This window comes from Sander lucioperca, chromosome 19, assembly GCF_008315115.2.
Source record: "Sander lucioperca isolate FBNREF2018 chromosome 19, SLUC_FBN_1.2, whole genome shotgun sequence".
In the NCBI taxonomy this organism is placed as follows: Eukaryota; Metazoa; Chordata; class Actinopteri; order Perciformes; family Percidae; genus Sander; species Sander lucioperca.
This window is the reverse complement of record NC_050191.1, coordinates 11,065,388-11,090,777: the sequence shown is the minus strand read 5'-3', so window position 1 is coordinate 11,090,777 and position 25,390 is coordinate 11,065,388. Positions and strand designations below refer to the sequence as shown.

The 25,390-nt window shown below is 41.1% G+C and overlaps 1 protein-coding gene across 1 annotated transcript in view; it reads left to right on the top strand.

The window, feature by feature from the left end:
• Nucleotides 1-3,560: 3,560 nt before the first annotated feature.
• Nucleotides 3,561-25,390, top strand: part of tmem121ab (transmembrane protein 121Ab) — a 41,307-nt gene continuing 19,477 nt past the window's right edge. The window contains exon 1 of the mRNA XM_031322585.2: nucleotides 3,561-3,893. The gene's annotated coding sequence lies outside the window, so the exon portion shown is untranslated. The remainder of the gene's footprint in view (nucleotides 3,894-25,390) is intronic.

Genomic DNA, 25,390 nt, shown 5'->3' with positions numbered 1-25,390 from the left:
TTCTATAATTACTTGATGTTCCAAACTGCAAGGTAAGGGAGCGAACATCAAAACAAACTACTCAACTAGTGACATTTTTGCTTTGAAACACATGATGTTTTGTGTTTTATGAGAGAATCCCTGCACACTGTTGTTTACTTGCAATCAACTTTATTACATTGCAAGTAAAAGAACAGTGTGCAAGGATTCTCTCTTCTGTTGCTTATGGACATTTCCTCCTACGCACCAAGAAATTGAAGGTGCATGAGCCTTCACAGTCATGTTGTTTGGAAGAAGAAACTGAAACTGCACCCACCGATATTTTTTAATCAGGCACCGAGGCCAACCTTCTATACTGAAATACACTATTATTTTGTCCAACATTGCAATCCCTTTTTGATTAGTTAGTTTGTAAGTTTATTTGTTTAGGACAATGCACATTAATCAACATTTCTGTAAATGCGCCAGTGTTAGCCAGTTGGCTAATTTCCAACTGTAGTCCTAGTATGCATGTCTTTATGGTGGGAAGAAACCAGAGCACCCGCGCAAACACGGAGAGAACATGCAAACTCCACACAGAAAGGCCCGGAACGACCTGGGTTCGAACCCAGAACCTTCTTGCTGTGAGGCAGAAGTGCTAACTAGAAGGGCACTCGGACATAAATGCAGCACAAACGCCCTATCTTGCAATGTTAACGAAAGTGAAAAATAGTTTGCGTATCCACCCTGTGATTCAGATCCACTCCAAAATTGAGTACGTTCTTACTTGGCCCTTACTTAGCCCAAGTTTCATAAAAATCAGGCCAGTAGTCTTTCCATAATGCTGCTGTCACTGATGTTGTAATCTTAATCCTGTTGCAGTGATTGTGAAACTGATTTGTTACAAAGTCTGTAGCTAATGCCATTCTCTTGTTTTATTAGTTTATTTGCATACTTCTTTGTAAAACATTACAGATAATGTTTTATAATGATAAAAATATGCATTTGGGGGTACTGGATATGGCCATAGTAACTCTGTATCAGTCCATGCTGCCTAATTGAGACTAATGAGGAATCCAGAGATAAGTTCCCTAATAGGATCTTCCACTATGCGATATTGTGAATTGATTTGCACACATGGAGGCGGTGGAGTTGTGTGAATATAAAGACAGATTTTTAAAGTGAAATGTGTACCGCGATACGCCTGCTGCTTTCTATTATTGAACGCTCAGTAAAGAACATACACCACTTGTATCAAGTGGTTTTCTCAGGCACTTTAAATTCTACTGGAGTCACACAGGTAGCTACGGATTGTAGTGCCTTACCACTGTATGATGAAAGCTTCATGTGGTCGACTTCCCCCTCTTGGCAGCCAGTAGACAATCTTTCCCACACCCAAAAAACATGATAAAAATTGTTACATAACGTTAAGGCTGGAGCAAGAGATTTAACAGGGGAGGAGGGGGGAATCCTCAATATTTAACACCTCACATCCTACATTCACTTTGACTCAGACCGAGGAATAACCTTCTGATCTCCTCATCAAAGCTCACTCAAACAGTCACCTCACATCTCCCTCTATCTCTGAGTTTAATCGGCACTGATTAGCTTATGAAAATCCTAATCATTGAAAATTACTTTTAATGTGATGCCGGTATGTGTGGGTTCAGAACTACTTTAAAATGGCGAGCAAGTGGAGGAGGGTTTTTCTGTGCCTACTTGATTTGAAGTAGCTGTGCGCAGTCACTCTATATAGATGTCGTTTTGAAAGCTAATGAGACAGAGCAGACTCCTCTCCTCTACGGGGGGAAGGGGTCTGCCAAATCCCTGATGCACAAACACTACAATATTCCCATTACAACCCTACAGGGATATAGCCTAGCCTATAGACTTTGTATGGTACTATAACCGTGACTTTACTGCATGCTTGAGTGTATTTTTTTCCATGTCTATGGCATCATGTAATATGTAATACTCCTATACAGATTTATTCTGTGTCTATGTCTCTGTTATTTGGTAGTGAGTAAGTGACCTTGTCCTTTTTCATTATCATCCCTTATTCCTGTTATATTGCTATTAGATAGCCAGTTATAATGCGTCCATGCACTCAACCGTGAACTTATGGCCTTATCTTACATGATGGTTTTTTAATGTCTTATGGTAGCATGTAATATAGATAATTTTCCTGTCTCATGCTTTGTTTCTGCTATTCAATAGTGGATTTAGGTAATTCATCATGATTAATATTTTTAGCCCCCTTGCGCCATGGCTCTATGGATGGCAAAGTCTGTTGGTCGGACCACATCTTTGGTCCAGACTAGAATATGTCAACAACTATTAGATGGATCACCATGAACTTTTGTACAGACATTCATGATCCCCAGAGGATGAAGCCATCATCAGAATACAATTTTAATTTGTCTATACTTTGTTTTATGAGCAAATACCTGCAAAACTAGTGACATGGTAATACATTGATCTTAGGACCGTCTCTTGCATGGTGGCATTTTAATTTCTTATGGTACAGTATCATGTAATATAGATAATAGTCTTACTATCTTATCCCTTGAGTCTGATCCCTACCAGTGGGTTTTGTGACTTTATCATGCGTTACATTGTATTTAAAAATATACAGTGACTTACTGAGTGAGTTAACAATGACTATACTTTGTATTTTGATCTCCAATTTAACCACTTTACTATTGCTGCTCTTCTATACTGTGTGAGTTTATAGTGACCTGACCCTACATTATGGTATTACTAATTCTTATAATATTGACATTACTAATTCTTATAATATTGCTCTCTGGGTACTGGTGTAATAAATTCCCAAATTATTAATGACTTTAGTTATTTTCTTTCGTGACTTTATCCTCCCAGCTCTGTTGTTGACTGCCATTTACCACTGAATATTATATGTAAAACTGTTGCTCTGTTAAAAACGGAAGAATACTTTGCACATATATGTCTTGCGTAGGAGAGGGAAGAGTAGGTCAAAAGTTGCAAAAGTGATTTTGCCTGATGGTCTAGCACCAAAATGTCGCAAATAAATGTATTAATATACAGTGTGTGGGAGTTTGTTTGCAAGCTCTGTTAAATACAAAAGACAAAATGACGGAGCAGGACGTGACAGAAACAGATGGCTGTTCCTTCTACATAAGTATATTGAACATAAATTCAATTCACTTCCACAGTGTGTGTGTGTGTGTGTGTGTGTGTGTGTGTGTGTGTGTGTGTGTGTGGATAGAGAGAGATGTTTGTGTCCATCTCATAGCCTATAATGCAGCAGGGACATCATTTGTTGGCACAGTCAAGTTACATTGAATGTTTCTTCATCACATTACTGCCAATAAAGCTAATTTCAAATGATTTCTGTTTAACTATTGGCAGTCATTTGCTCATGTCTAATGTAGCTTATAGGATACTGGAGGCTATCTGTTTCCCCCTTGTCACTCTAGCATATTTGAATTGAATGGTGATTGATAAGAGTGAGGAGAATAGGGGAGAGAGAGAGAGAAAAAAGAGAGAGACAGAGAGAGAGAGAGAGAAAGAGAGAGAGAGAGAGAGAGAGAAGGGGGTGGTTGAACCCATCTGGAGGAAGGAGCAACTGGCGAAGAAGCCTCAGCAGTTACACTTGCCAAAGCGGCTCCACATAGCCAGGAAGCTACACTTTCACAGTTGATATTTGAATTCACAATTTTGAGTCACAGTCGCTCTATCTCAGGTGCTGTCTGTGTTGTGTTGGACACGCGGCTGGGAATGGGATTTTCTTTACCGTAACTTGACGGCGGCAGCAGCAGTTGTTGGACCGGCGTTTTCGGCGCCTCCTCGCAGCGGATTTACAAAGCCTCGCCGGAGACTGCAATGCTATTCAGCACCCTGGACAGAGACTAAACGTTTCAGCACCCCGGACAGAGACTAACCGTCTACTGGAGGTAAGCCAGCAGAGTTTAACAGCAGCCTTTTTGCTTGTGTCTTCGTGTTCGTCGCATCAGGCTAGAAGAAGAAGATCACTCTGCCACAATTTGTTGAACATGACATGACTTGTCTCGACGCTGCTTCGGGGATAGATACCGGATAGATATACAAGTCATACATAAGTCTAGGTTGGGGTTCATTAAATAGCCTAAATTAAAGCAGTAGCCTACAGCAGTTTCTTCTTGCAAGTTTAAAGGAAAAATGTCGCCAGTGCTGCCACTTTCTACCGATCCAGTTTGTGACTCTTCCCGCCGCTCTTCTCGATTTTAAACCAGTACATTTTAGGCTTTGAAGCCTACTAACAGTTATTCATGAAGTGTGATGTGGCAAAGGAGGCTCAAGTAATCACTTCACATGATTATTAATGTTATTATCATTAGTGCCGCTTCCGTTCGGTCGCGTCAGTTTTATTTAGGCAGCTGTTTATTTTGAAGAGTCAGCGCGTGCCCAGGCAGCAGCGGCTCGTGCCTCCGGTCTGCGCTGAAAATCAGCCCATGCACGTTCTGAGGCCGCCACCACACACACACACACACACACACACACACACACACACACACACACACACACACACACACACACACACACACACGCACGCACGCACGCACGCACGCACGCACGCAGGCTCAATCCACCCCCACGGCACGTAGCCAGCAGCTAGGAATCACTAAGAAAATATATAGCCTCATGACCCCCGTGCTCACCATCACTAGTATTTTAGACTGACTATCTGATAATGAGCTCGAGACAGGCGCTCCACCCTTTTAACCTATACATTAATACTATATAACAATGTTTTTTGCTGTAAATCCAGCGAGGTTTACTATGTGTGGGCAGCCCAGCCTATGAGTTTCAGTTTGTTGGTCAATGGCACTTCAACAGGAAACATTGCTGCTGCATAGACCTTCTAATGGGTTTTTGTGTCACTGCCACGTGTTTAACCAAGTGACTGCAAATTATGATCTTGCAGGTAACCATTATAATGCTTATAATGTATTGGAGTAATGTATATTCGATCAAGATATTTGATCAACCATCTTGGAGCTGGACTAGAGCTCAGATGACTAATAAGTCAATTAATCATTAGTCGTTAGAAAATGAAGTAGTATTTTGCTAATCGATTAATCGTTGAAGTAATTTTTCAGGCACAAATGCTTTAGTTCCATAATTTCCTGCTTATCTTTATCTTATGCATAGTAGTTGGAGAGGTGTTGGGCATTTTTTTACCAATTGTCTATCATTTCATAGACCAAACGTGAAATTGATTAATCTGGAAAATATTCAGCATATTAATCAGTAATGATAATAATCATTGTTTGGAGCTATAGTCATAATTGCAATGTGTAAGTTTTGGCAAATATTGTCACATTTAAGGATTTATTTATTCTACACCCATCTAATCCCAGCTGCACATGAGCTGTCGCTGGGATTAAACATATGACCTTTTGGTTACCAGACGGGCACTTGAAATTGATGTGACCACCCTGCTTTCGTTTTCTCGCTCGCTCCATGCATCACTTGAACTGTCTGCTGCAGCTCTTTTGAACGAAGAAATTAATTCTCAGAATGTAGAGGAAGAAAAATGCCCATGTCAGGCCTGCTTTGAATAAGAGGTGACCCCATGCTTTTTGCCTGCGGCACATTAACAGGCTCTGATAACCCTTAACACACACTCACACACACATAAGCATACACACACCCTGACTGTGTAAACCCACAGAGATATAAGCCTTCCCTTTTAAAGCCTTGATTTTAATGATGTTCATTAGGATTTTGACTACACTGAATGTGTGATAACTCTCGGCTCTGCGTTAACTGTGTCTGATATGTCGGCTCAGGCTGTGAGTGACAAGAACTTAGTGGAAGGAAGCATGAAGTGTGAATCAGTGGAGATGTTGCTACAGGGCTTGACTCCAGTGTCCCCAAAAGAAAGAAAGCAGTTTTTAATATGCTAGTTTTGCCTCTGGGTTATTAAGCTCTGGGCGCTACTGTATAGAAATTGCTGCTCTATATCATGGGGATGATGAACTAAATGCAAATTAATCTTTCATGCTCAATTTATCATCCAATAAACAGACCATGCATATGAATTTGAAAAGTGGGCCAACAGAGGGCAGGCCACATAATTGCCTGTTACCTCTCTCTTAACTGCCTTTGTCTAGTTAGAAATTAAACTCCCAGGGTTGGAGGGCACATAAGACCCTGAGTTCAGGGTATTTATCTGGAATGGGCTTCTCATACCATAAAAGCAGAGCCACTTTAACAGTCATTTGCCACCTAGAGGTTTACCTCTTAACTGGTGCACTGTCTCAAGCTGTGCCTCACTCAGGGCCAGTGGGTACAAGCCCTCATTGGCATCCAGGACACAGTAGGTTGATTGGCTCTGCTTTATATTTTTGCATTTACATAGATTGCAGAGTTGCTTTTCATGAGCGTGCACTTTACATGCTCTTTGCACAGTGGATCATGTTCTTGCATGCTTGGAATTCCATTTATGGGTCTCCTAAAATGCAGGCCCCTGCTGGAAACGCAATTAAATTCAATAGTGCTATAAATACACGACGGACTGGTCTGAAAGCCAGAGAGCAGTCAGGCCGAGTCAGTGAACACCCACTCACCCTCCTCACTCTACAACCCCCTTCCCAATCATCCCAGGCCTCTGAAAACCCCTCCCCCCTACCTTGCCGCATAGTGAATTGCGGTCAATTTGAATGATCAACCGAAGACAATCTGGGAGGCAAAGGCTGTCACAGAGAATATTAGGCCGCAATGAGCCGCACCAATAAAAAATCTGTGTGTCCAGAATAGTCAATGTGATGTTTCACTCCCTTGTGTGTTTCTATATCTCCCCTTGACACAAATAAAAATGAGAGTGCTCGGTCTTTGCTGTGCTAGGCTCTACTCTGGGAAAGGTTGTGCCATGCTACGCTAACAGCTAAGCTGTATGGTTCTGTGCTGTGCTTCTCTCTATGTCATTAGCTGAAACACAGCTGCTTTTGCATCTGATGCTGTAAGCACTCGCCTCATCTCATCGGTTCTCAGCCACTGGTTTTCCACTTCAGAATCACTGTGCTTCGGAGGGCTATAATCTCACTGACATAATGGCATCCACTCCAATCAATAGCCAAATGGCAAGTCAAATCAATACCTACCATACTGTACAATAACATGGCCTGGGAGTGGCAGAGGGGAAAGCAGCCTGCAGTCATCACATGTCTAACTCTGGAAACTCTTTGAAAATATACTCCTTAATTATGGATCAAAAATACCAACCTTGTTAACGAGCCATGTATTATGGATTGCTGCATGATCTATGCTAATATACGCACAGCAGTTGCTTGCCTCTCTCTCTAATCACTGCACATGAAAATACACACACACACACACACACACACACACACACACACACACACACACACACCCAGATGCTCAAAAGTAAAGCCACAACTGAGATAAAAAAAACTTTGCATACTTAACAGTGTAATTCCTAACACTAAATATCCATAAATAGTCAAAGAACAGTTTCAGTCTTTCTAGGAGAGATAGGCATTACATTCATACATTTTTAAATAGTTGATAAAATAATGTACTCCTTTACTTCTCCTTGACATACTTCTGCACACACCAGAGGATGTCAAAATCAGGCAAGAATGTATAGTGTTCACACATCTCACCTATTCAATTAACAGTTTGTTGGCTTCCCCTGAGGAGCCAGAAAATTGATTGGCTTTTTAAATGTTAATCTAAAAGAGCTCTAAGAAAAAATGGTAATTTCATATGTACCAAGGCAGCAGCGTAAACATTTCTGCAGTTTTATCGGAGAGATAACACATTGAGTGTTCCACATCTAAGGCCCTTAAATTATCCAGCAGTTTGAAATGTTTCGTCTGCAGCATCCTCAGAGATAGAAAAAAGCAAAAAAGCGTAATGGTTTTGACAAGAATACAAATTGGAAAGGTAACTAGGCAAGGGTCACAGCTAGAGCTCAGCAGTAACTGCTGTTATTTCAACAGAGAAGCAAATTGCCCTGGATGGTAGATAAGATGGAAATCTTTCTGTCAGTACCACATTAACACGGTAAGAACTGATGCATGATTAGATCCATCTTTCAAAACCTTAAATGGCAATGTATCTGTTGGATGGCAATTTGGCAATCTGCTCAGCATGTCATAAAGCAGAGTTACAATAGCTACACTGGATGTTTATAAATCAAAGACTCCAAATCTGAGTGTTGCTAGAGGAGAAAACTAATTTGTCCATGTGGATTTTGACCAATCGCTGCTAGTGTTGAGTTAGACGAGTGGGTGTTGTGGTATCATAAAATTCTACACCATCTGCATGGTGATTAAAGATTTTTCCTTATCACTGTTTTGACTGTGGACATTTTCTTGTTACTAGCTCAGCTAATTTGCTTCAGTAGAGGATTGTTGACAAGAAAAGAAATAGACTTGTAGCAGGAGCAGAATGCAAAGCTTCTTCCTGTCCTGTATACATTCAGAAATGTTTGGCATGTCACTACCACACGTCATCACATAGCTAGCTGTTGGTGCTGTTCCACAGACACACATAAGCACACACAGACCCATTCCCATCTACATAGTTACTGACACCCATATACCCACACACACGCACTTCCACACATTAAAACCATGCTTTAAACAGACTATAGGGTATATAGTGGTGAAATATTGGAGCCATTGCAGCCCTCCAGGCATGCAGTTATCAGGGATAAAGAACTGATGGGAAATCAATCAGCTCAAGTGGAGTGGCCTGGCCTGTGGTGAAGAGAGGAGTCTTGTCTTTTCCAGATGCATGCCTTGATGTCTGCGGCTTACTGTTCTAACCTCTGAACCAAGACACATATCCATTTACTGTAAGTGTATATGTACTGTATGTATCATGCATGTATGCATACATTTTTGTATGTATGCATGCATGTATCCACATAGGTACTCTATCTATTCCCACTTTCTACACAATATCTGTAGTCTATATCGATGACCTTTCATTTCCGGGATTGTTCAGGTGCTGCTGGAAATTCTGCTGGATGTCCCACATTTTCGGCCGGATGTCCCTCACCTTCCGCTTTCTTTGTGTTGGCATTCTAAACTGTGGTCGATTTATGAGGACTATGGTTAACTGCTCCTCAGATCTCTGCAGGGTAATTCGAGACAGCTAGCTAGACTGTCAAATCGGAGTTTTCTGTTGCACGACTAAAACAACTTTTGAACAAGCACATGTTCCACCTAAACAAGTTCTTTCCCGAGGCCATTTTTCAAAGGCACCCTCATTGTGTCCGGCGCTTAGTGCCGCCCAAGACGATTGTGAGTGATTTAAAGAAATGCCAATAAACCAGAGCAGATTTGTCTCCCATCCTGCAATGTTGTGTGGATGAGCCAGACCCTACTCCGGAGCGCTGTGGAGGTAGGTCTGACAACGCAAGACTACAGTATCTGTGCATGGCAACTATAATATAGTCCACATGCCTACAGTATACACCAGTAGTAGCCCACACTTGCTTTCCACTTTGCTACATAAATGACATGTCATGCTAGGAATGAAAGAGGATCTGAATGGACATTTCGGTTTTCATCCTATCTCCAACCAAGGTCCAGCGGTTTTAGCTGCTTAATCTGAACCAAATCTTTAGCATAGAAGTTGCATATCAGAAAACACTCATGAATTGTTTTTTATGATAGTCATGTCTTCTATCTTCCGTTTGCTCAGCTCAGTGTGAAGTGGGCGATGCAGTGGGAAGGTAAACAGAAAAAAAGATCTGTTACATCTCTATGTGGACCTCATATCTAATTCATGCATTTTATTGTTGCTCTGCAGCTGTGTATATGTGCTACGAGGTGCAATAGTACCAGCTTCGGCCAACGCCGAATCACATACAAAAATAAACCAGGCACGGTTATGTACTTTTAGCTGGAGGCTCTGGAGGATTTAGTGTCCATAAACATTAGATTGCCATATTATTCCACAAAGACGGTTTCCTTTATAATGATTTCAAGTAGGAATGTATACCGGTTTTCATGCAGAGTTCTCAATGGCTTCATCTTGACGGGAGGCAGGAACAGGAAGTGTATGCTCCATTTAAATTTTCCAGAAGCTCTTACAGAAAACAGCACACAACAAGCGTAACCTTACCGGCTTAAACGCCTGGACTGTCAGCATGACAAGCATCCACATTCATTTATCAGCATGTGTATTTAGCTGTGAATTCATATATGCACATGCATGTTTCTATGCATAAGGAAGTTTATCACAGTAGCGTTCCTGTTTCTGGTTGTTTTGTATACTATTATACAAGAAATAAATCCTATGTTTTGCTCCTATTTGGATGTGTCTGCTTCTCAGTGCCATCCTTTTGTTTCATTACTGCAAGTATGTGTACCTGCACCAGATGGAAAGTGTGTGTGTACTGTATGTGTGTGTCTTCATTTTTGTGCTCTCTGTACGAGTGCAATTCTTCCTGTTAATGAGAATACAGTATATGGGCATATGTGTGTGTGTGTGTGTGTGTGTAGGTTTTGTGCTTGTGTTTAAGTGGTGTTTGTGCATTTGCAGGGAGGAAGCATCCTACCAGTGACAATGAGGTGTGAACTAGGCATTTAACAGTTTCCAATTCTGAGAACTCTGAATCACTTAGTTCAGTAAATAACTTTTATATCTCTAATGGCAAGGGAAATTAATTGAACATTTCAGAGTGAAAAGTTGTATGATATGTCCCAATTTTTGGCGCTGGAGTTCTGTCCACTAGTGAAAGCCACAGATGGGTGTCTAATTAAAACGAAATACAGGAAGAAGTGAGTGGAGAAATTCAACAAATGCATATGCTTCCATATAGTGCTCGAGGGGTCACTGAATGGGTTTATGAGTATGAAAATTATGTGAATCACGTATATCCAAAAACATCACCTTTCTATTAGACAACAAAACAAGCTGTGTTTCATCGTTGTGATGATGCATTTCTAGGATAAAGGGACACTTCCTTCAATTCATCTGAATATTTCAAAATCACCAAAATTGGAGATACATGAAGCAAAACCTACAAGTTAGTTAAGGCAGCCAACTCGAGCCTGTCGCTAAACTTACATGGCATACTCCTCTCACTGTGACACATATCAAATGCACCCTTTCAACCATGGCACAGTAAGCTGACAGTGCTCCGCTCACTCTTTGGTGCCATGCCTGCTGCCACACCGCTCACCTGAAACTATGCTGTCAGTTGCTGCTACATTTGCTGCCACTACTTGTGTTCATGTTGCATTTCAAAAGCCACATCGTCCCCGAGCACCCACCTGTAGGGTCTAAGAATACATTACATACCCTCCAGGGGGTTGTAATATTATTCTCCCCACTCCCTGCTGTGCTGAGCTTGGTAGGGAGTGACACGTTTAAAGCCTGGGCATCAAACATTTACGCCACACTATTCTACATTGATCGATAATCTATTCCACGTGACTTGCCTAACTAACTAAATGTTTTTTTTTGCAGTCACAAGATGTCAACCCAGTTGGACATTTAGTACTCTGTATTACTATCATTATCATTTGAATAATGGTGTTCATCCCTCCAGTAGAGTTCCAGTGACTTGTAGAAACTATGACAAAGAGCATTAAAGATGTTCTGCACGCTCATGCTAGACCAACATCTCACTAACATACTTTATCTGGAGTTTTCCTTTAATTCGTCACCCATCTTTAGGTTCAAACTTTTTGTGAACAAATACACGGATACATTCTACTGTCCTGGTGTTCTTTTAGCATGTAAGTGACAGCTAGGTTCAGATCAGGATCCCAGGGTGACAAGAAGGCATGGCCCTCTGCTGGCCCCGTCTGAACGCTGCCATGCATCCCGCCCCCTCCATGTTAGCGGATAGGACATGGGCTAAATAAAAAAATCAGTAGTACAAGCCAAATACATTTTCCCCAAAAGATGGTTTCCGTTATTTCAGGTAGCTCTTATCACGCTGATGTTTGTTCAAATGTTTTTATTAGTTATTTGATGCTATAAAAACAATAGAAACAATAATAATTGACAGCTGTGATGGACTTGCGTTTGGTCAGGCGGATGTATGGGCAGGACTTTGATACCGCGGCTCCACCACCTGATCACTAATGCGCAGACTGGCTCCAAAATTACAAGATTGCAGAGCCCGTATCCAGGATATTTTGGCTTCACTTTTGTACAGTTGGTTAAGAAGCAAGACCATTGGAGAGCATCTGGAAAAGCAAGCTGATCTTAATGCAAAGTGTACATCAAGGGCCTAGATGTGTTTGTCTTTTTGTGCAATGTGTAAGTGTGTAGATGTCCTCAATCTCTGAAATTATGTGTCACGGCATGTCTGTCTGTACAGCTGTACGCTGCTCAAACGGATTATGGTGTGGTCCAGTAAGTTAAGTAACAGTCTATACTGTATGTGCATATACAGATTTCACCCAGCTGGAGGACATGCAAATATTATCATAATGGCCACAACACATTGTGCTGACATTATCTTGCTGTACTGCTTATCTATTTACTAATGGACAAAAACAGCCAGCTCGAAGGTTATATCAGCTAAAGCACTGTCCGAGCTGAATGCAAACAGTGGATAATAAGGGAACATCCTTGGGTTGTCCTCTAAGCATGCTTATAAGAGCAAGTTGAAACTGTTCCTGGAGAAAATATAGTTTGGATAGCCTTGGTCAGAGCTGGCTGTGCTGTGCAGGTGTGGTTGTGTGTAATTACAGTATATGTGTTTTCTTGTAATTAAGTCAGCACCCAAGCTAGTCTAGGCTCCATGTGCAGTGCTCCAAAACAGAGCCTCTCATGATTTAATTACCACACAAACATACACACACATGCACACACAGAGAAGAGAGAGCCAACAGACCATGTCTTACAGTCATTTATACAGCTCCCTATATTCCCCTCTCGTTTGTCACTTGTCGGCCTTTGCCAGCCCTCCACAAATTCACTGGCTCTGTGAGGTACAGGCCAGTGACCACCATGGCAGGGAGTTAATTCTGCTATATGGTGTCACCTGATCCTTCTGTAGAACATTATTGGCTGTGTGTTGTAGGTTCCGGCCCAGTGACCGCAGTTACTATTGTCAGCATTGATACAGATCAAACCTGACGAGGGGAAAAAGTCAGACTCCCTCGGCCGAGCTGAAGCCAGGACTGGTGGACTGATTAGTCCACAGCGGCTGCTAGTAGTTGTTGCTGGGGGGATAAACGCTGCTCCATATGACTGTGGCTCTGAAAGGCAGAAGCAGCTGCTGCTGTGTCACTGCCTCTGGGCTGTGGGGGGACTCTGGAGATACAGGGCTCCTCTCCCCTCCTTCTCCAACTGGCCCCTTTCTCTCCCCTCTTCCATCACTTCTCTATCTCACCTCACCTCCCTGTCTACCCTCCCTTCTTTCTTTCTCTCCTTTTCAGCAGCACTTAAACACCAGCACCAACAGGCAGAAGATAATGCAAGGACACACATCCGGCAGTGATGTACTCTCACACGTACTGCTTCGTTTTCTGTGTGTGGGCTCAAAAAACAAAAGGCTAGTCCTTATTATCTTTGCCTGTTGTCAAATATGCCCGTGTATGTGTATACAAGCCAGCATGTGTATGCCTGTGCACGCTGAGAAGAAAGTACACGAGAATTCTACGTACAAGTGTGTCTTAGTGCTTGTGGGGTTTCTCTTGTTTTCAGTGATGAGCAGTTTTTTTTTCACTGGCCTGTCTCTCAACTCAGCATGGCACTAATAGGCATTCTACAAGCCACTCTGCTTTGCAATTAGCTGAAAACCATGGGAAAAACATTGATAAACAAAGATGAACAATTCACGCTTTGCCCATCGCAAAGCCCTCAATCGAAGTCAAATGCTATTATCATCTCTGCAATGCATTTCGGCAAGTGGAAGCCCGCTCTGCTAAACAAACACAACCATGCCCTTGAAACGCATCAAACTAAAGCAGATGTAAGTGCCTATTTGTTCAAACACTTATTAAAAGCCCATATAGGCCATTTATGTGGGTGTTGTTACTGGAACCAGAGCTAAAACGGTGGTGGGTGCTTCATCCTTGTCCACACAGTGCTCTGGCAGTGTGGGCCCGGGGCTGCTGCCCATAGTTTCATGTCAGAGCCAGAGACAGGGACTGTAGCCACCACCAGGGCTGAAAAGCTCCATCATCCAGCAAACACGCTCATCTATCCTGAGCTGGCGACAGCGTAAAAGAGATGGCTCGAGGATAGAGAAAAAAAATAACACTCTTTCTTTTCTCATTGGCTTTCTATCGCTCCCTCATCTCACATTCCTTAGATTTCTCTCATTTCAGGCTATTTCTTTTTTGAAAATGTTTACACTTTAATGAAACCCGACCAGCCGACTCCCTGAAGCCTGATGCCTTTGAACATCACTCTTAGCTTCAGCAGATCAATATCAACCACGTTCCCTGTCTGTCTGTTCACAACTGCTAAAACTTTGTAGTAATGAATGATTTTTTTTTTAACCTCAAAAACTCTCTAGCGTTTTCTGATGAAACCAGCAGCATCTGGGTCCTCCAGTTGGTTTTTCTTCTGAATGCTGTCAGGCCAAATAATATCTCTTGTATCTCATATAGCTCTTAATCTCTTGCCAATAATTGAAGTGTAACAAAAATAAAATGCTTGCATTCCCATCACAGCAGTAACTCACAGTGATGCAAGTTGACGGAAAGGCTGGAAATTGGATGAGGGGCCGAGTTGCATCACAGCACCAGACAGACAGCATATTGTATTGGTCAAACAAGTGCTCTGGCACTCCGTTTACATCAGAGCCGGTCAACAGGAGTCAAGGAGGTGAATCGAGGTTTGACTGGTGCCTTGCTTTACTGGACTCAGTGAGTTTTACAAGGTCTCTGTCAATAGCCATGACAAGCTACAAGCGCCATTTCTGCACTCTTGACTGCACTGGGGAACCTGGGGGGTGGGTCTGTATAGTATACTGAAGCTCAATGGGGAGAACATAACACTAACAATTCCGAGAGGGCCTACAAGGGAGTTTACACTGCACATAAAAGTGATAAAACACAAGTGAAAAAAAGGGAATAAAGTGCAGGTAGAAGGTAGAAGAGAAAACCTACCAATTACAATAAACAACGGTAAGAAACACCTTAAAATAAGCTAATCAGAAACTGAAAGGCATAAAAAAATAATAAAAACATGCTTCAAATAGGATTTTACTGTAACCATCACAATTCATCATTGCTACAGTACAGTACATACTGGAAAGAAAAAACATCAATATTTCCTGAAAAAGTCCAGAGATTCATTGTGCTTTGTGCATCAAGATTGATGAAAATGTAATAAAAAAAAAAAAAAAATCAATATGCACTTTAGAGACGAAACGATTAGTCAATTAGTCAGTCAGTGGAATAAAACTTGATAACATTACATTTCATTATCAATTAATCTTGTAGTCATTTTACCATAAAAAATGTCAAACATTCCCTAGTTACAGCTTCTCAGTTGTGAAGATGTTCTGCTTTTCGGTGTCTTCTTTGATCATTAACATAAAAAAATGTAGCTTTTGGACGCCTAGCTGGACAAATCAAACAACGTGAAGATGTCATCTTAGGCTTTAAAGGTCCAGTGTGTAACGTGTTTAGTTGTTCATTATCAAAATCTGTGTTGCCCGTTCAAAAATTTACGAATATTTACCACCACCATCAATTCCAAGTATTCCTTTTGGCTTGAAATTTTACATTTGCATTCGCATGAACTGGGGTAGACGCTCCATATTCATGTGCCATCTTGAAATACGTTATCCGGTAAGGGACATACAGGACATTCTGCTCTGCCTTTCGCGTTTTTGCTGTCACATGATAAACTCACAGGTGCTGCTAATGCTGCTAATGGGTATCGTAGCTTCCCGGCCCCGGCAAGTTTGAAGAAGGAAACATGGAGGACCACACATATTCAAAATCCAAATTTCAGGAACAGGAGTCTTCTTCTTCACCCAGAAAAATAAAAAGGATATTGAAAAAAGTAAGAGACCGGCTTTTTGAAGAGTGAAGGCTACCGTAGCTGTAATATGTACTTTGAACTGTGTGGTGCGAGAGAGTTGATTGCGATATATGATCTCAACGCTAGATGGGAGAAATTCCTACACATTGGACCTTTAAAAAATTGTGATGGCCATCTTTTACTATGTAACTGGCTGGCTTCTGCATTGTGTTGGTTAGATAGGAAAGACGCCATGACACTGAGCTTTCTTTATGGATGACCTTCGTTAATTCTGACAACAGAACCTCCATGTCAAATTTACTGCCTGCTCCAGCTCCTACACAAATCAAATAAACATACAAAATTAAAGTGTTGCCCTTTTGATGGCACTAGATGAAAAGTTGAGTCAAAAATAAACTGTAACCAGATTAGAGATAAAAAAAAAAAAAAAAAAGATAAAAGGTACGTATGACCATGTTACACAGGCATTTTGACAATATTGGACAATACAGTGCTGGGTAACTACCACCCTCTTATGTGTTTTTTTCATTTAAATGTAATGTTAAACTTTATGAGGCACCACACTTTTTGGTAACATGTGAAAGAAATTGAGGAAATGGGATGTACAAAAGATTACAACCTCTCAATATAAAGCAGTCCAGTTCAACACCAAGGCAAACTACAACCTCAATAATAAACATATAGTTAAATTAATAACCTCTCTGACAGTGTCAAAAGTGAACATTATTCTATTTGTGAAGGTAGAATTTATGGCTGAGCTATTTTATATGACTGCATGACATTTTACAGATGCACCTGATAAAGGGACCACTGAGTGTATATTTTGTGTGAAAGTTTGTGTTTGAAGTTTACACTGAATATAAACAAGAACCAATTGAAATTCTGTAGAAGGCGAGTTTTCTCATCCTGTGGCCTTGGAGTATTCTGCGTCTGTATTAAAAACTAGTTTGCACAGATAGCCATCCCATTCTTCATTCCAGAGCAGACTAACATGATGCATGGTTATTGTCCAACAACAGGCCTGCATTGTGTTCCCCTCCCTCCTTCTAACCCACAGCTGTGGTTTCTGTCTGATCAATGTGTGTTCTTAGCAACTCCATCTCTTTCTAATTAAGATATTTTGCTGTGTTCTCCTGAAGGATTTCATAGAAAAGGTCAAGCTGACAATTCTCCAATTTAGGTCTCACAAAAGTCTTGTTCGTAACAACGACGACGATCTGGTCCATGTGGAAAACATGTCAGCGACTGATTACATTAGGGGTTTTGGGAAGTGTGAGATGTTGGCCAAGGCCTCGCTCAACACGCTCCAACACCATCAGACTCACTTACAGACTTACTAATCACCTCATGTTTCATCAGAGCTTTCCGATGGGACAAATGATCACTATAAAACACAAGGAAACAAATTAACCGGTGTCAAGATTTTAATAGTTCCGATTAGTCAACACTTTGGGGAATGTGCATTATTAAGAATGATAGTATGCCACTTCCAATCTGTAAATTCCACCTAGTTTGCAGCAGTCAAAACAAATGTGTCCAACAGTTTTTAAACTTGTCCTACAGGCCTAATGTTACTGTAACTAGTGTTGATTGACTACAGAGCCGGGTATTCAGTCAGACTGGCATCGCCACCCTAAACCCACACACACACATCTCCACATGCCAGCAGCATCACCAAGGCTTATCCTGTTTTCATGCCAAAAAGGATGGCAGCTAAATATCCAGATAAATATATATTTTAAGCAAACATATTTTCTCTGCTCAGTCTGCTTGGTTCTTTCCCCTTAAGTGATGCCGATTAGTAAACCAACTCACAGTAATTATGCCAACTGGATAGCAAATATTCCACACTTTAACTTTTTATTTCTTTTAGTTTCCTCCAACTTGCTATCAGAACTGAAAGTTGTGATTTGAATGCACATCAGCCAGCAGCTCCTGACTGAGTTGTTCCCAGATTATATCCTTTGGAACCTTATTATTTTGGCACTGTCTCCCTTCTGTGTAATGTTCTGACTCCAGACAGACAGTAACCAATCCGTTACCCATAGAAGGCTTTCCAGAGGTTGAGGGGGCAGCCAGAACGGCTTCTGTTTTTGTTTATAGATAAAACTAATTTCTTGTTAGCTTTAAAAACATTGAGGACTTTCAACTGCATAAGTGTGACAACACTTCTCATAGAGAAGCTAGAGAAAACGTCAGGGGATTTCCAAAGTCAGTTAGATTCATCATTTAGGGAACATGAATGTCAATACAAAAGTTAATGGCAATCCATCAAAGAATTGTTCAGTCTGGAAGTGGTGGACTGACCAAACAACCAACATTAGCATCCATAGAGCCACCAGCTGCTGGTGTGCTTAAAATATCAAATTAATATGCTATTTAAAAGAAGGGAAAAAATTACAGTGACTTTTTTTTAAAAACACACAAATACCATGCCTTTACAAGAACCAATTATAAAACAAGAAAGACAGAAACAAATTAAAATGATAACCTAAAGACATTAAGAAAATTAGAAGCCGGAGTGAAATGATAACAAGCTTGTAACGAGGAGAAAAACAATAATATGCACACAGTAAATGGGAGTAGGGCAAATCAAATACATGTATTTGCTTGGCAGTACTAAATCTATCAAAAATATATATCTTAGGCCCCGACTGAGTGCCATTGCGTGAGTCTGCCAATTTAGACTGTATTCTTTGGCACAACATTAGCACCCATTTCTGAGACATGCTCGACCTGTGTTTTCAGGATATAAAGACTGTTTTCTGCAGAATGTTACACACCACAGGCCCATTAACCAAATAGCACAGGAATAAATGCCTTTGCTGCACAAAGAGTCAGTTGGCCTTAGAGATCTGGAAATGGCTGGACTGCAGAGAATCCGATTGAGCCTTCCTATTGATTGTCAAGAAATATGTTCGCCCATCTGATCCTAAGGCTAAGCCTCGGCTAAGATCCACACCTTGTGTACCTCTAACTAGTACCCTCCAACTGCTCCCCCACCCTTTTCTCTCCCACCCCTCCCTGGCTTATTGAGCTATACAGTGCAGGCAACAGAGAGGTGGGCTCTGCCTCCCCCGCCTCAGCATGTCTCCCTCTACTTGTATTGATGGCGAGGCTCGCCAACCTGCTGTGTCACATAGGGATCTTAGATGTCAAGGTGGTGCTCTTACACCCTCACCCTACCCACATCCCCATCCCAAAACACTCCTGCACCACCGACCTCTGCTTCCTCAGCTGAAATGCCTTGAGGGAATAGAGGAAGGGCAGAGGAGACAGACAGTAAACAAGTGTGTGTGCAGATGATAAGGTGGATGTGTGTGCATGTGTGAGACATATTTGCCGTGTGAGCCCTTGTGTGAGAACTCGTTAGTGTCTCAGAGCGCTGGCATGTTAGAGTGCGAGAGAGACATGGTATGCCAGATTTAAGTAAAACTGTAGAGATATAGAAGCAGAGGAAAAGCATGCTTAAAAGCATGTCGCCGCCACTGCTGCTAAATGTGTGCGGCTGTGTGTGAATGATAGAACGCTTGTGTCGTTCATCTTCTTTCTGCTCACGGCCGCGGTTAATTATTCACCGGGGTTGTGCTGCAGAAATGAACTGAGGGGCTCTGGGATAAAAGCACTGGAGGAGGAAGATGAAATTATAAAATCCTAATGACGGAACTCTGGCTGAATGGTAATTTCTTAAATTGATTTTGAAGAGGTGCCCAGACAGAACAGGCATGGAGAGACATGGTGATGGGGAGAGGGAGAGGATTCTCTCTCTTTCACTCTCTCTCTGGACACGTTCTAGCCCTTTTCACCTCTGGCCTAATCTTTCTTTTTATCCCACACTTAAGCTTCATCACCACCCGTCTGTCCTTTTGTTTCAATCTCTTCTACTTAACCTCAACGTCTCACCTCCGTCTGCCCACATTTTTGGTTCACATACTTCTATGATATGATTGTCTTATTAACTGTTATCTCATTGTACTCAGTCATAAGTATACAGCACCTAAAACTCCAAGGCTAAATCCTCATTGAGGTGAATTACAAATTGGTTTATTTGGACTGAGAAAGTAATCAATGGAACTAACTGCAGAATATGGGAATGAATGTAGTTCAGTTATAAGGAAATGGAAGTTGACTTCTGATGGCCAATGGATTAAAACCCAGGACAAATATGTAGTGATGCTTATATTCAGATCTTTTTGAATATATATATATATATATTTTTTTTTTTTTTTTTTAATAGTGCAGAGAAGTCCATCATGTACTGTATTTTAAATATTATACCATGTTTTTGTTAGATAAATGAATGCACATTCCAACACCTTTCCTATTGGGTGCAGAGGTACATAACATCACGCACTATTGATAAATAGCTGCTTTATTGTGAATAATTAAATGTATTAAGACACCACATAATGTTATCACATCAAACAAAAACACTAGTTTTACTGACACTGGTAACATTATATACAAATGACCAGAACTGTCAATTCAATTAAATGTATTAAAGTAATAGTTCATCGTTGTAGCAAATACACTTCTTTATTGTATTTATTTTCAACAGTCAGATTAGAAGAAAAAATTGTCAAAAAATAGCTCCAACACAAAACTCCCCTGAAAGTCATATAGTGTCGTTATTACGTTTCTATTTGTTCACAGACTTAACAAATGAATTAAATGTTAAGTAGTGAGCTATAAATGTGTTGGTAGGCTTATTTTGAACTTTCCCCTCTGCCTCCAGTCTTTATGCTAAGCTAAGATAAATGCATCCAAGTTCCAGGTCTACTGTATGTTTAACGTACAGACATGAGTTTTGTATCAGTCTTCTCATCTCACTCTCAGAAAGCAAACTTTAAAAAACCTTTTTTGAACTATTCCTTATAAACCCAAGTCTGCGATATTTTTTTATTATTTCTTAAATAAAAAAGTATGGTGGGGTATACAGTAATGGCACACTAAAACTGGCACATTTACTGTGGTTGGTTACAATCTCCATACTCCAATCTATTCTGGATCTGTACGTTGGATTCAACATGTCTTTTTTCAAAATTTAAATAAATCTGTGCTCGAGTAATGTGGGCAGCCGATGATGTTGGACTATGCTAGATTAAATAATGAAATAAACTGAACAGGTGATGCACTTTTGCTGCAGTTCCAGGGACAACTCGTTGAAATGTACGTATAATGAAACGGACTCTTCCACTATTGCCACCAAGAGACACATTAAAGTTTGCACTTCAGACCCCGAGTAGCCTTATATTGAGTTCATATTCTAACGGTGAACAACTTTCTCTCAGTTGAAATCCAAAAGCCATTTACTGAATTTGGAATCACTTCTGAACGGGCTTCAATACTTATCTGTGAGCTGAGTTAGACGTGTTAGTTGAAGATAGTCACATCATTAGCATGTTAGCTGGACCAAGTGCATGTCTGAAATGCTTTTGTGCATATATGCATACCAATTTATTATATAACTATGTATATGTATTTTACCTTTTTTTTCTAAGCATTGCAGTCACTTCAATGGTAAATATGTACATGCTTTTATGACTGAAAACCATCAATAGAAGCAGCTAGAAATATGTGGGAGGGGAAAGTAAATGCATACTATTCTCCTCCCACTCAATAGCTACTGTTGAGTTGCCAGTGAGCAAAGCACTTAACCTCAAATTGCTCTAGTGGAGTAGCTCAGTGAATCTGTATGGATGGATCAGAGGAAGACATTTTCACACTCTTCCTCTTCTACTCCACTTTTACACCACCTGTGCAAGCCCAGTGCACTCACACTTCAGCACACAAGCAGAGACTTACAAACGCATACCTCTTTGATCCTCCCTCTCCAAATATCTGTCTGTCTCTGTCAGCTCCCTTTAGCATTTATCCCTCTCTTGCCTGTCTATCTTCGTTCTCGTCCTCTGTGACCACCACGCCATCCTGGCCAGGCCTGTTACCCTGTTATCTGTGCAGCGGGCCGCAGAGGAGAGTGAAAGGCACAGTGATTGACAGAGATAAGGCTTCTAATTAGAAGCAGTGATTGGGGGCTCTGGAGGGGGCTTAGCTTCCTGGCAGGCAGAGACAGAGGAGACAGAGACGTATCCAGGGCGCCCAACCCCTCCGCAATTAGACACATCTGCTATCAATGATCAGCTCAGTGTCCCTGGAACGGGGAGACGTTCTGCAGCACATTGCCTGTCAATGTCATTCATTGTCCCTTTTTCCTTCCCTTGTACAACCCGCTGCCACCCCACCCGATGGATTGGGGAGATACCGATAGTGCCACGCAGACAGAGACACACACACACACACACACACACACACACACACTGCGAGAGAGCATAATAAATATTCATACAAAGATTTTAGCACACATGTAGGACAGACTAAATAAATATATAATAAAGTACACAGTCATGCAAAAACTGTCTACAATGCACACCTTCTCCTACAGTATTTGCATACAGATATGAACATACCATTTGACTGACTCAGTACTCTTACTGCAGGCTTTGATTTTACAGTGTGAAAGTATAATCAGCCTGCTAAGATTTTACAGCGTAGCGAAATGTCACATAATCTCAGCACCAAGTTTTATGACCTTAATCTGAGTGGCTGACACAGGCGCAGCACCTACTACCATGTTCAAAATGGAATAATAGTATATTATGACACACAAGAGCATCCATCACGGGAGCTCTTTGCAACTGGAGTGTGTTGTCAGATCAAGCCAATTTATGAGACGATATGTCTACAGCCTAATTCCAAATATGAGGGAGCCGTCATTTGAATAATCTACAGCGAGGGAGCGGAAGGCTAAGGGATATTTAAAATGATGAATAAGCTGAAGCCGTACAACTTGTGCTATCTGCTACAGTATTATATCTAGTGTCCTAGCCAGGGGTAGAGGAGTGAGACTGTGGATGGAAAAGTTCATGTTGGTCCATGGCTTAGAAAGAGAGAAAAGCCAGACGGTTGAACTTAAGAAAGCTCAGGAGTGAGACACATGGGGCCAGTTACGCATAGTCTCCAACTAAAGAGATTTCTCAACAGAGGCATCGGCTGAAAAGGCAAATTAGTCTAGGACCAGGCGTAATCCGTGTCTGTGAAACTGGCCACGAGTGTTTTTTCTCCGGGGAGCCAGGTCTTCATTATAGCTCTGTTCTTTAATATCACACCCAAGTCTCCGCCAGGAAGCCGGTCGCCTCAACAACAAAGGAATTTGGCTTTAACATGCTCTGTTAAATATACCATGCTGGTCGGCTCCTCAGTGTCCTCTGTGCATTACTGTGTCAAGTCCTTCAGAAAGGGGTTCAATTTAGATTTTATGCACTTGTTCTTTCTCTCTTGCTTTGTAAACATGAACAGCGTGAGCTTAGCCATGATTGAACCACCTTGGGCGATGTGTGCACCGTGAATGCTCAGTATAATAGGGAGCGGGTGGAGATTGTTAGCTCTGTGTGGGGTTAGGAGGGCAGAGTCATATCCCCTTAGCGCAGGTCAAACAGGATCTGTAAGAAGGAAGAAATCAGGACAGCAGAGATGAGGAGGTAAAGAGGGAGACAGGAGCTGAGTGGGAAGGAGGGGAGGAATCTGAGAGTTCACTCAAGGAGAGAAATGGGAGAATTGGAGCATCTCCCCCTCATGGATACTCAACATGTATGACCAGACAGAGAGATAGAAATAAGAGTGAAGAAAAAAAGAGTATGTGTATTCTTAGAGTTTGTGTTTCACATTACAGAGTGCAGCGAGTTAGACACCTCTTTTTTAGCATTTTAGGCGAAATCCTTACTGCTAGCTTTCTAACTCTGTCCTGACACAGGGATAATAACACCAACGCAGATCCAGACCAAGCATCTGGAAACATAACTAACGTCCAATTACTGTAATGCCACCAAACTTTTTTATGCCTGCTTGACTTATCATAGAGAGCCAAAATTGCACACAATATAACATTAAGTATGCCTTTCCAAAAAGGTGAAACATCATACTGGGGTTAATTGTCCACAAGGTAAATGTTTACAACCCTATTACCAGACAAGAACGTCAATATTGAACGATTCTGCAAAACCTTGAATTATGTTTAATGAGAATATCTTGTCTATGTCCAATGCCAACATTTTGAAAGTTCTCGCTCTACAATATCTCCACATGGCAACGACATTAAGTTAAGCGCAAGATTGCAGTGATGACAAGTAAACTCGGTTGGGGCTGGGTTAAGGTTAGGCAATGTCTGTGGTTACAGTTACTAAAACAGCAAAGATTCCCTGCAGGGATAACACTCTTCAGAACTGGGTTGGCACTACACTGACTTCACTTGTATTTCTCTGCTCTATTCTCTTTGGCCAAGCTTCAATAAATATTTCTGCTCAAGCAATCACCTGAGTCTCCTGAAGCTCTTTAATCACAAGTTGACCAGCTCACAGTGGTCCCATCACACTGGCCAGTATTCATAAAGTTTTTTTTAACAAATTTAAGACCATGTTTATTTTCTTAGCAAACAAAATAACTAATACGTACATGAGACATTTTCAGTCATAGTCTCCCATCATTCAGCACATCCAAGACACTATTATAATGAATAAGTTTTATATTTTCCGAAAATATTTGCTTCTATTTAACAAATATTTAATTACAGTATATGCAGCTGAATCAGGAAGATTGTGTACAGGATGTTTCAAGTTTTAATTTTCAGCTAACATAACAGGTTATGATTAAGTGTTCACATGGAGGTCAAGAGCCAATAATCTACAGCTGACACATCGGTGTTGGTGTTTTAATAATTTAATAAGTAATAATTTAATGTAAGTAAGTAAAGTACTTTTTACTTCATAGATTGGCTACATTGAAAATATAACATCTGCAAGAAAAATATATGTTGTGGATATACCTAGTATCTTAGCTGTCTTATTTTACTCATTCATTTAGCCTCTCGGTGAGTTTGCCCTTGTGTTGGCCTTATTAACTCCATGACATAGTGACACATATAAAGTGTCACACAAGCACAGCAAGGGCCAGTTTAATAGAAGTTTCAGCACTTGCAGCACTGTTAGAATTCAAAAGTGCCTTCCTGCTGCATGCAAACTGAATATAGCAGCTCTGTGAATGTCTCATTATCATAATAGGGGAATTAGGATGTTCTGCTGTTAGCAGGCTACTTTTGTCCTGCCTTTTTCTGACGCTTACTCGTTTTCTCTTGTCAAGATGCATTTTGTGTTTGCATCTTTGGGTGTTGTAATAATTTAAAGAGTTGCTTGTGAGATGCCGAGGCTGGAGTCTCATAGAATCTGTAACTGTGAGGCAGAGTGAAGGCTGAGTATTTATGAATGGATTTTACAGCAGGGGAGAGATGAACTGCTAGATTTTCCCTGCTCTCGTTTCTTCGCCTGCTCTCTCCCTTCTCTCGGCTTTTCAGCCCCCACCCTGAGTCAGTGTGCGGCATCCTATTGTGCATGACATTCAGACTCAGTGTGAAAAT